Raw genomic sequence first — 8,873 nt, 5'->3', positions numbered from 1 at the left:
TCCTGTCCTGGGTGTGCTCCCTCCCCCTCCAGCCCTATGCCCTGTGTTGCTGGGTTAGGCTCTGGCTCCCCACGACCCCATGTGGGATAAGCAGTTTCAGACAATGTGCGCATGCTTTGGAAGACCAGTAAAGTCATATTTCATGTGTTGATCTGAATTGTTCCTCTCTTGATGGGCTTTCATCATCAAATCCATCAAAGGAAACTGGGTCCAGTTCTTTAGGGTGTGTCATTTAAAAGTCTTCTACCTCTAGCCTGAAGACCTTGTTTAATGCTCCCGGTCCTGGTCTTGGTGTCAGCTGTAAGGTTGAATTTTCCTTCTATATAAAAGCAGACGTCTGCATTTCATAGATATTGATGGGCTTTAAAGTGACAGTTTTGCCCTCCGTATCCTCAGCTCTCGCAGTGAATGTGTCAGAGGGTTCCCGAAAGAAGCGTTTGTGTAGGAATCAAAGAGTGCAAGAGTTCAGGAAAGATGTGTTTTGAATGTTCAGATGTGTTGAGCAGCACACTGACCTGAACAGCTCAAGCTGTGTCTGGAATGTATCCTCATATACTTCCATGTGTTCCAGGCTTAGGGCAAAGACAGAAGTTAACCGGAGTGTTCTGCTTCGGTTAAAGACGTAAAGAAATACGGTCCAAAGTCTGGATCACGTCTTTTCTCTTAGATGTACATTTCAGGTAAACAATGGAAATAAGCAATTGCTGCATTTCGGGCGCAAGCATTCCTTTGTTTATGTGATCTTGACGTATATAAATTCATGAAATGAGGTTCAAATGTGTGTTTATTTGTCTTTTACACAAAATTGTATGTCTAAAGGTATTTGTCCCAATCCAGGATGTAACTGCACTTTGTTTTATGCCTTAAGGAACACAGCTGTGAAGTTTGAACCATGAGTGTCCAAGGCACAAGGTCTGAGTCGATGGTAGTAATGGATGTGTAGCTAACATATTTATTGTTACTTGTGTTTTTTTTCCAACCTTTGTAGACTCGCTATACACTTGGATGATGAGGGTAACAACTCAGAAGCAAATGACAGTTTTCTTTTTTCTATAGAAGGCTGTGATAAAATGTGATTCTAGTGCAGCTCACCTCTCTGATGATGAAAAGATGCCCAATGCATATCAGGGCAATCTGTTAGGAGAGGGCATTATTTTCATAAACTTAAAATATCGCTGGGACATACCCAGCGATTAGCTGTATAATGATACCATCAGCATAGGCCTAAATTATACTTGAGAGAATTTGAGATTAAATCACCTTAAAACATTTGACATAAAATTCTTTGCAATATAAAGAGGTTGTCTGCATGTCGTGTACAGTATTAAAACATGGTAATACAGTTATACATTAAGTTTTTGGAGTTTTGCTGTTTCGGACAGCTGTTAGCTATTGCCTTTGGACCCAAAGGTCGCAGGTTCGATCCCACCTCCGGCTGCAGTACCCTTGAGCAAGGTACTTACCCTAAATTGCTCCAGTAAAATTACCCAGCTGTATAAATGGGTAAATGTTTGTAAGCATGTAATAATTGTGACCTGAACATTATAAGTCGCCTTGGATAAAAGCGTGAGCTAAATGAATAAATGTAAATGCATTAAAAACTGAAGAATAGAGGACATTTTTCTCTCTCTACTTACTTATGTTCAGACACCAAAGCCTCTGACCTGAACCTTATTCCATTCGCGTGATCATTATCTGTAATATTAGGCTTTCTCATCTGCATATTTGTGAATGAAGATGTCAACGAAGGACACGTAGATGGTTACAGTGAAGCAAATCAAAGCATATTCAATTCATTAGTTTGTGCCTTCAATGGCTACGGATTTATTTTCGCTCGTTGCTTAAATTAAAAAGCAAGAAATGAAAACGCCGGACAAGTGAAATCCACACGTCGTAGAGATATGTAAAACAGCGGTAATGAAATATCTGCGATGATTGTGCCGGGCCTTTGTAAAAGGCATGAAATGTTTTACATCTGTGTGCCAATGGTAAGCAAATCTGCTGGGATCAAATTAGAAGGAATTAGTGAACTCCGAGTTAATCCTGCCTACCCATGCAAATGAGCGGAGCGGTCCAGAGAAGGTTCGCGTGCTGTCCCTGTGAGATGTGTTAAGCTCGGCTGCCGCCTCTCCCACATTTAATGAAGGAAGTAACGTGTCAGATACACAGACCAGAAATAATATGGGAAAGCGGTGACCTTATTATCCAGGTTACAAGAAATTTAGTCAGCATACATTTATTTTTGCGCCTTCAGATATATGTGCTGCGCATGTCAGCGGGGAATTCGTACGTGCCGATTCCTTATCGTTATTTTGCAGGAGCTTTCCTGCATCACGTTGTTAGAATCTCTAGATTGTTTAAAACAAAAAAGATCTTTAGAAAAAAAAACCGCTGTTTTCTTAATAACGGACGATGCGTTTTGGGTTGTTCAGCCACGGCTCACCCTTCCGCTTTACGACAAACAGTTGCTCCTATTTCAGAACGGGATATTAAAATTGATCGTATCGTTTGACCCTTTAGAATGTATAGAACTACATCGCGGTAGTTCGTCTTCTGTACGGACACACGTGTGGCCTTTTTAGGGAAGGAGGGGCTTATCTCAGATGAAAATGTGGAGATAGTATTGGTTTGTTTTTGCAACTAGAAAAGAAATTATCGTATATGTGTGCCATACATATATATACAGATCGTGGTATAAGTCGTTCAAGTGATTTTGCCATTTTAGTAAGTGTAACAACATTATGCAGACGGTTAGATTTTTTTGCCTGACTTTGACCGGCGTGCCACGTGTCCTGCTGCATAGGATGTGCAGATGTCCTTGAAAAAAAGAGCAGATAAGAACAAGTCACGACCCAGTACTTTGCAGCCCAGGAAGTCTGGATCTTAATTACCTTTGTGACTGGGTTTGATCTCCGGGTCGAGGTTCTGGTTGCGTTTTAGCAGCTTCAAACACAGCGATAAAGCAAGGGCCACGTGCGTCAGCTTTGCCTGAAATGACACACGTTCTTACATTTCTGTCCACTGCTTACATAACTCTGATATAGAGGTTTTTCCAGGCATCTATACCTGTGAGTGCTAAAAATTCATTTTTTTTTTTTTTTCAAAGACAGCATTGACACTGATAAAAATGATGAAACAGCAGCTTTCACATGTTCACATGTCATGCGGCTCTCAGAGTATAGAGAGAAGTTGTTTTTATTTTTATGTTCGTCCGAATTTTCATTGATCTCAGGATGAAAAAAAAATCAGTATCCTTTTTCAGTGTTTAACCTCATTTTGTAATATTGTAAATTTATTAATCATCTCCCACCATTCATCTCCATTTTCACTCTTGGAACATGATGCAATTATTGTACTATATTTACAGTCCAAAAAATCCAGTGTAAAAACTCTCAAAACAAGTAATAATATGCTATGTCTGTTATATGTTTAATAATCATAAAATGTTTCATTAGTTCATGTAAACAAAAAACCCATTCATTTATTTAATGACTGATTTTAAGAAATTAATTTTATGTGTTTTATAGCTATTTTTACGTTTACGTTTAGTCCGAAGCGACCTGCAATGTTCAGCTACTTACAATTATTTACCCATTTGTACAACTAGGTATTTTTTTGGCTTTTGCGTACTGGAAGTTATTTTTCATTTATGTTGTTACTTAAAATCTTTAATGTGAGTCTCTGTCTTGTTTTGGAGATTTAAGATATACTGGCTAAGGATATGGAGTTTTTTCTAAAAAGCTGCATGTTTAAATCCCAAGAGAGACATTGCTGTTTTACACACTAGAGGAAGGCATCTAGCATAATACTGATAACACCCGGCCAAACAGGCCGATAAAAATGGCAAGTTATGCAATGAGTCATAAATGAAAGCCAAATGATTAGTATCTTGTTTTTGCTTTTGACATTTTTTCCGTTTGTTTTCAATTTGTACAGTTGACGTGTTCTGTAAAGTGACGCACCACCAGCGTTTAATCATGCTGCAGCGAAGAAAACAATTTTTTGTATATTATTATTACATTTATGACCTTACTCTAAGCTTACGGTCACTCAATAAAAGAAATGGCCTATCGTTAATTTTCATGTTCTGATTATTCTAAGAACAATCAACAAGAACGCAAATATAAGAGACTGGGCACGAAAATGTGGACGTACGTCCCATGCACACGATGCGTGTATTATATATATCTCTAAATGCGCGCGGGTGTGCATGTGCACTGTGTGTGCGCGCATGTGTGTGTGTGTGTGTGTGTGTGCGTATGTGAAATGTGCTCTGGGTCTCTGTGGAATGTCATCCGCAGCCTGGCGGGTTATTAGAATGCTCTTCAGCTCCGGCTACTCCGGCGCTGCTGGTGCCAGCGAGGACAGAGGGAGAGATAGGAAATAGGAGGGAGAGGAACAGATGCCTTGGCACTTGTTATGTGCTCACCAGGATAAACTACTTAGCAGACAGCTCCAGCTGTCAATTACTTCCTCTGTTCAGCCTCCCCCCCCCCCACCCCCCGTATAGCTCCCCGCAGCCCCCCCCCCTCCGTAACTCGGCGGGGGTGGGGGGTGGCAATGCAAGTACTTAAGCTGCAACAGCACCTGTCACTTCATTTGTCAGTCAGTCCGAGGACCAGAGAGAACGGGTACCTGATTGGCAGCTGCAGCCGTCAGTCACCGAGAGGCGCTTCACTGCCAAATGCAGCTGTCAAATTATTCCAATAGTTTCCACTAGCAGTGCACATAGCCATCAAGCCTTCCCTGCGTGGTATTTGCAGACACGCACACACACACACGCACACACACGCGCACACGCACAAAGAAACATCTGAACCGAAGTAACTCACTGACAAGATTAATTGCTGCTGGATCAAATTTGCGCTATTTCAGAGTCCATTAATGATAACTGCTCGACCCGTCTATTTTTGCAAACTTAAGAGCGGAATTTATTTCGCAATTACCGCTGCGCGGCGCCGCAGAAAGCGAGCCCGGGACGCGAGGTCCGAAAGCGTTGTCTCGCAGTAAATCTCCGCGCCCCGTTCGACTGTCAAGCGGGAAACGGATCGGGCGTTCCGACGCTGTAAAACGCGCGCGGTGTTGAGATGAGAGACGGGAAGGTGGTGGGTTTGGGTCGCTGCGTTTCCAAAATGAAGAAAAAGCTGCCGTTCCTTTTTGAGTGCTTTGGGTGGTGCCCTGGGTCTGAAAGGGGGCCTAGAACGCGTCCAGGCGTTGGGCCATTGTGGTGCGTTGGGGGCACGGGTGTCAAAAGTATGTCTGAATTAGTGGGACTGTCCCTCACAGCGCGCACACACACACACACACACACACACACACACACACACACACACACACACACACACACACACACACACACACACACACACTCACTCCTGGCTGATGGCGGGTCACTTGACGACTGGCTCGGGCTCAGCAACACCGTGCCCAACCGCCATCGATTGCGCTTGACTTTCTGCCTTCTCCTCGGGGGGATATTTCTGCTCCTAAGCGATGGTGACTGACAGCTGTTTGGACTAATAATTGAACAGCCCACTAGGACTCATTCATTGACATTTGAATTCATGCATTCCTCTTTAGGGTAGATCATTGTTAGCGGAGGGTAATTATAATGGAATTAAGGCTACAGGGTGGCTTTTTAACAGAAAGAACAGGAAGCAAGAGCTCTAGTTCTTTTCTTAGGTGAAGCCAGAAGATCACAATCTCCTCTGCGCTGCACATTTGAAAGTGAAATATGCAGATTTTCAGAGAAAACGTATTCGATCGTATATTGATTTCAGATTCCAGCAGCGTTGCTTTATACGGCAGATCTCACAATTTGACTTACGATCAATTTTCCCGAGAAGGCAATGCTACAGATTCAAAAAGAGGATGAAATGTCATCTCAATAATATATTCGGGGAAACTGTTTCGAACTTGTGTTTTACACTTCTTTTATTATGACGGATATTATCTCCCATCCGAATACGTAACCAATTTTAGTGAAGTATAATTTTAAATCACTGCGGTCATTTTAACCGTACCTTTTAGGTTACGGGTCGGCCGCTGATATTGAATGTTGCTCGGCGTCGGTGTCTGAAATACCACTTAGTTTGTTCCAATCCTTGTCATGAATGTATGAAATGACAGCATATGTTTTTTTCATTGTTTTCCTTTTTTTTTTTTTTCTTTTTTTTTTTCAGAAAGTAATGGATAGGAAAGCCAGCCTGGAATGGCAAGGTCTGCCGCAGACAACAAAGCTCCCTGTCTTGCTGATCCTGGAGTTTCTGTACCTGCTGGAAATGCGTTTATGCACCGATTTTGCAATGGAAGCTCCCGCCCGTGGAAGCGCACTTGAAAGGCCATGCTCCGCGCTGGAAAAAGGCTGTTGTTTTGTGGTAAGAGACTTTATTTTTCACTGCTTGAAGTACGTGGTTCCGGATGCCACTGCTTTGTGAAGAACTGAAAGTATATTACTGCTCATTTTCCTTTCAGTAAATACTTTCCGCCCTTTTAAGTGCAATTTGCAGATAAACCATTGAAGCATTGTAAACCATTTGGAAAGGCAAAGCTGCTATTGCGTGTCTATTCTTGGCCTTGTTCTGTCACAATTTGAAAGAAGGCATGGAGGGAGGGGCCACAGATTGAGGAAGCCAATGATTAAGATGGAATGGGAGGCACAACATGTGTCCCGATTTTAGAATGATCACTGGCACACAATCATTTCGAGGACCCTACACCTGCAGGGACCGGATGCGTACAGCGTGGAAAACATTCTTTAATTAGAACCGAAGGAGGCCGCGCGCGTGTAGCGGCCTGAAACGCCGCGGCGCGTGGCAGCGCTCGAACGGAATTAAAAACGTGGAAATGAAACAGGATTAAATAATTCCATAGGGGAAAAAAAAAAAAAAAAACTTGCTTTTACGATTACATTTACGTTACCGTTGACATTTGTTCGTTTAGCACGCGGTTTTTTCCCAAGGTCATGTAAATCTCATAGGACGATACAAAGTGCACTTTACTTGGATAATATTATTCTTAATTATCCTCAGAGACTTAAGAGTAAATGTAAATATGAGGTCCTTTAGGTAAGGTTGTGCCTTGCAAGGTATTACATACATGTATGTATATATATGTGTGTATATATAATGTGTATATATATATATATACACACACACACACATATATACACTATATATATGTAGGCCTTACGCCCTGTGTTGCCGGGTAGGCTCCGGTTCCCCGCGACCTCGTATGGGACAAGCGGTTCCGAAAATGTGTGTGTGTGTGTACCTTACAAGGCACAACTATATATATATATATATATATATATATATATATATATATATACACAGTATATATTCAGTATATATATATATATATATATACAGTGAATATATACTGTATGTATACTGTATATATAAATACATGTCTGTATGTGCATAAATATATCTACATATTTTTATATAGACAGAGAGCACCGTTCAAGAATATATGTGCTGTATATACTGTATATTCCAAATTCTTTGTATAACAATTACATACCTACGCATTAAAAGTCTGAGGGTTGTTGTCCCAGATTAGTTAAATATCGAAAAGAAACAGAAAAACCTTGTGCAATTGCAGGCTCTGCATGCGGCCTTTTCCCGGAGCATGCCTGCAGTCAGGCTGGCCAACCTGCTGTGCCTCCAGACTGAAAGTTAATATGCATGGTCTTTTTAATGAGCTTCAGCTGTCTCGCAGTCACGTCCTGTGCAAGGCTCTCTGTCGCTCCACGAGTTGCGCACCGAGACAATGCTCATCGCGTATTTACTCCGGAGCAGATCAAGAACTTTCCAGAAACGGCTCCGTAGCTGAAAGACGACTTTTACGGTTTGATCGTAAATCAAGTGTCTTAATGACCCGAACGAAACCGCACTGGGACCGTGGGAGCCAGGACTTGATGCTGGATGTCCGTTCAACTCCCAACCGGAACTGGAATTTAAACAGGGTTTAATGGGAAAGTCTTTCGTAGGCTAATTTTCATTTGCGCGTATTTTTTTTTCGTAAATCTGTGGCACGCTCCGGAGAGCTATAAAAATTAGAGAGAACTGAAGTTTATAAAGTTGGTCAATCCGGTAGCTGGTTTGGAGGTATTTAATTGTTTTGCTCACAGTGGAAAAAAAGTACCGTGAAGTTTGATCAGCTCAGCTAACGCATTAGTCCGGCTCAAACCAAAAGAATTACTTTGAAAGCAGCGTTCAACAGCAGAAAGTCACAGACATTATGGTTGTCGCTAGAATAAATGTGACACCAACATGCTTTTCTGCTGACAGAGAATCAACTTCTCTGCACGCTCAGTAACGACATCTGTCTAGTAGCTATTTTACAAAAATATCTTTATAAGATAGTCGCAAAGACGGAGGGGTACATGCCTCGATTCCTCTAAGGAGACAGGAGACGGTTACGATGAAAGCATCCTCAGAATCATTTCATTAGATTAGCACATGGAGGCAGTTTTAATAAATCTCAATTCAAATGGCAAGTTAATTAATTCATTTATACGCAGAAATGTGTCATGTGGCACACTACCCCGGTATGTTCAAAGCACAGAGTTATTTTTTTATGGGATTTAGCGTGGAGCAGTCCAGAGCTGACACTTAGTCGCACACATGGTAACAATAACCAGCTCTTCCTGTCTGCCATTCTTTGTCATTTGAGACTTCAGTCAAGCGCTGCCTTATGCCCATTTCAGCACTTCAAACATAGCAGAGCTGTGTGTAGTTTGTTAGGACTCCCTCCGTTTCCGTTTCCTCGGGATAAAAATAAAAGGTTCAGAGAGCTGAGTTGTCTTCTCTTGGGGTCTTGATGCTAAAGAGAAGTAAATGGGTTAAACATGGTACATGTAGAACTGC

Source organism: Scleropages formosus, chromosome 20 (genome assembly GCF_900964775.1).
Source record: "Scleropages formosus chromosome 20, fSclFor1.1, whole genome shotgun sequence".
Lineage (NCBI taxonomy): Eukaryota > Metazoa > Chordata > Actinopteri > Osteoglossiformes > Osteoglossidae > Scleropages > Scleropages formosus.
This window is presented reverse-complemented; position numbering follows the sequence as displayed.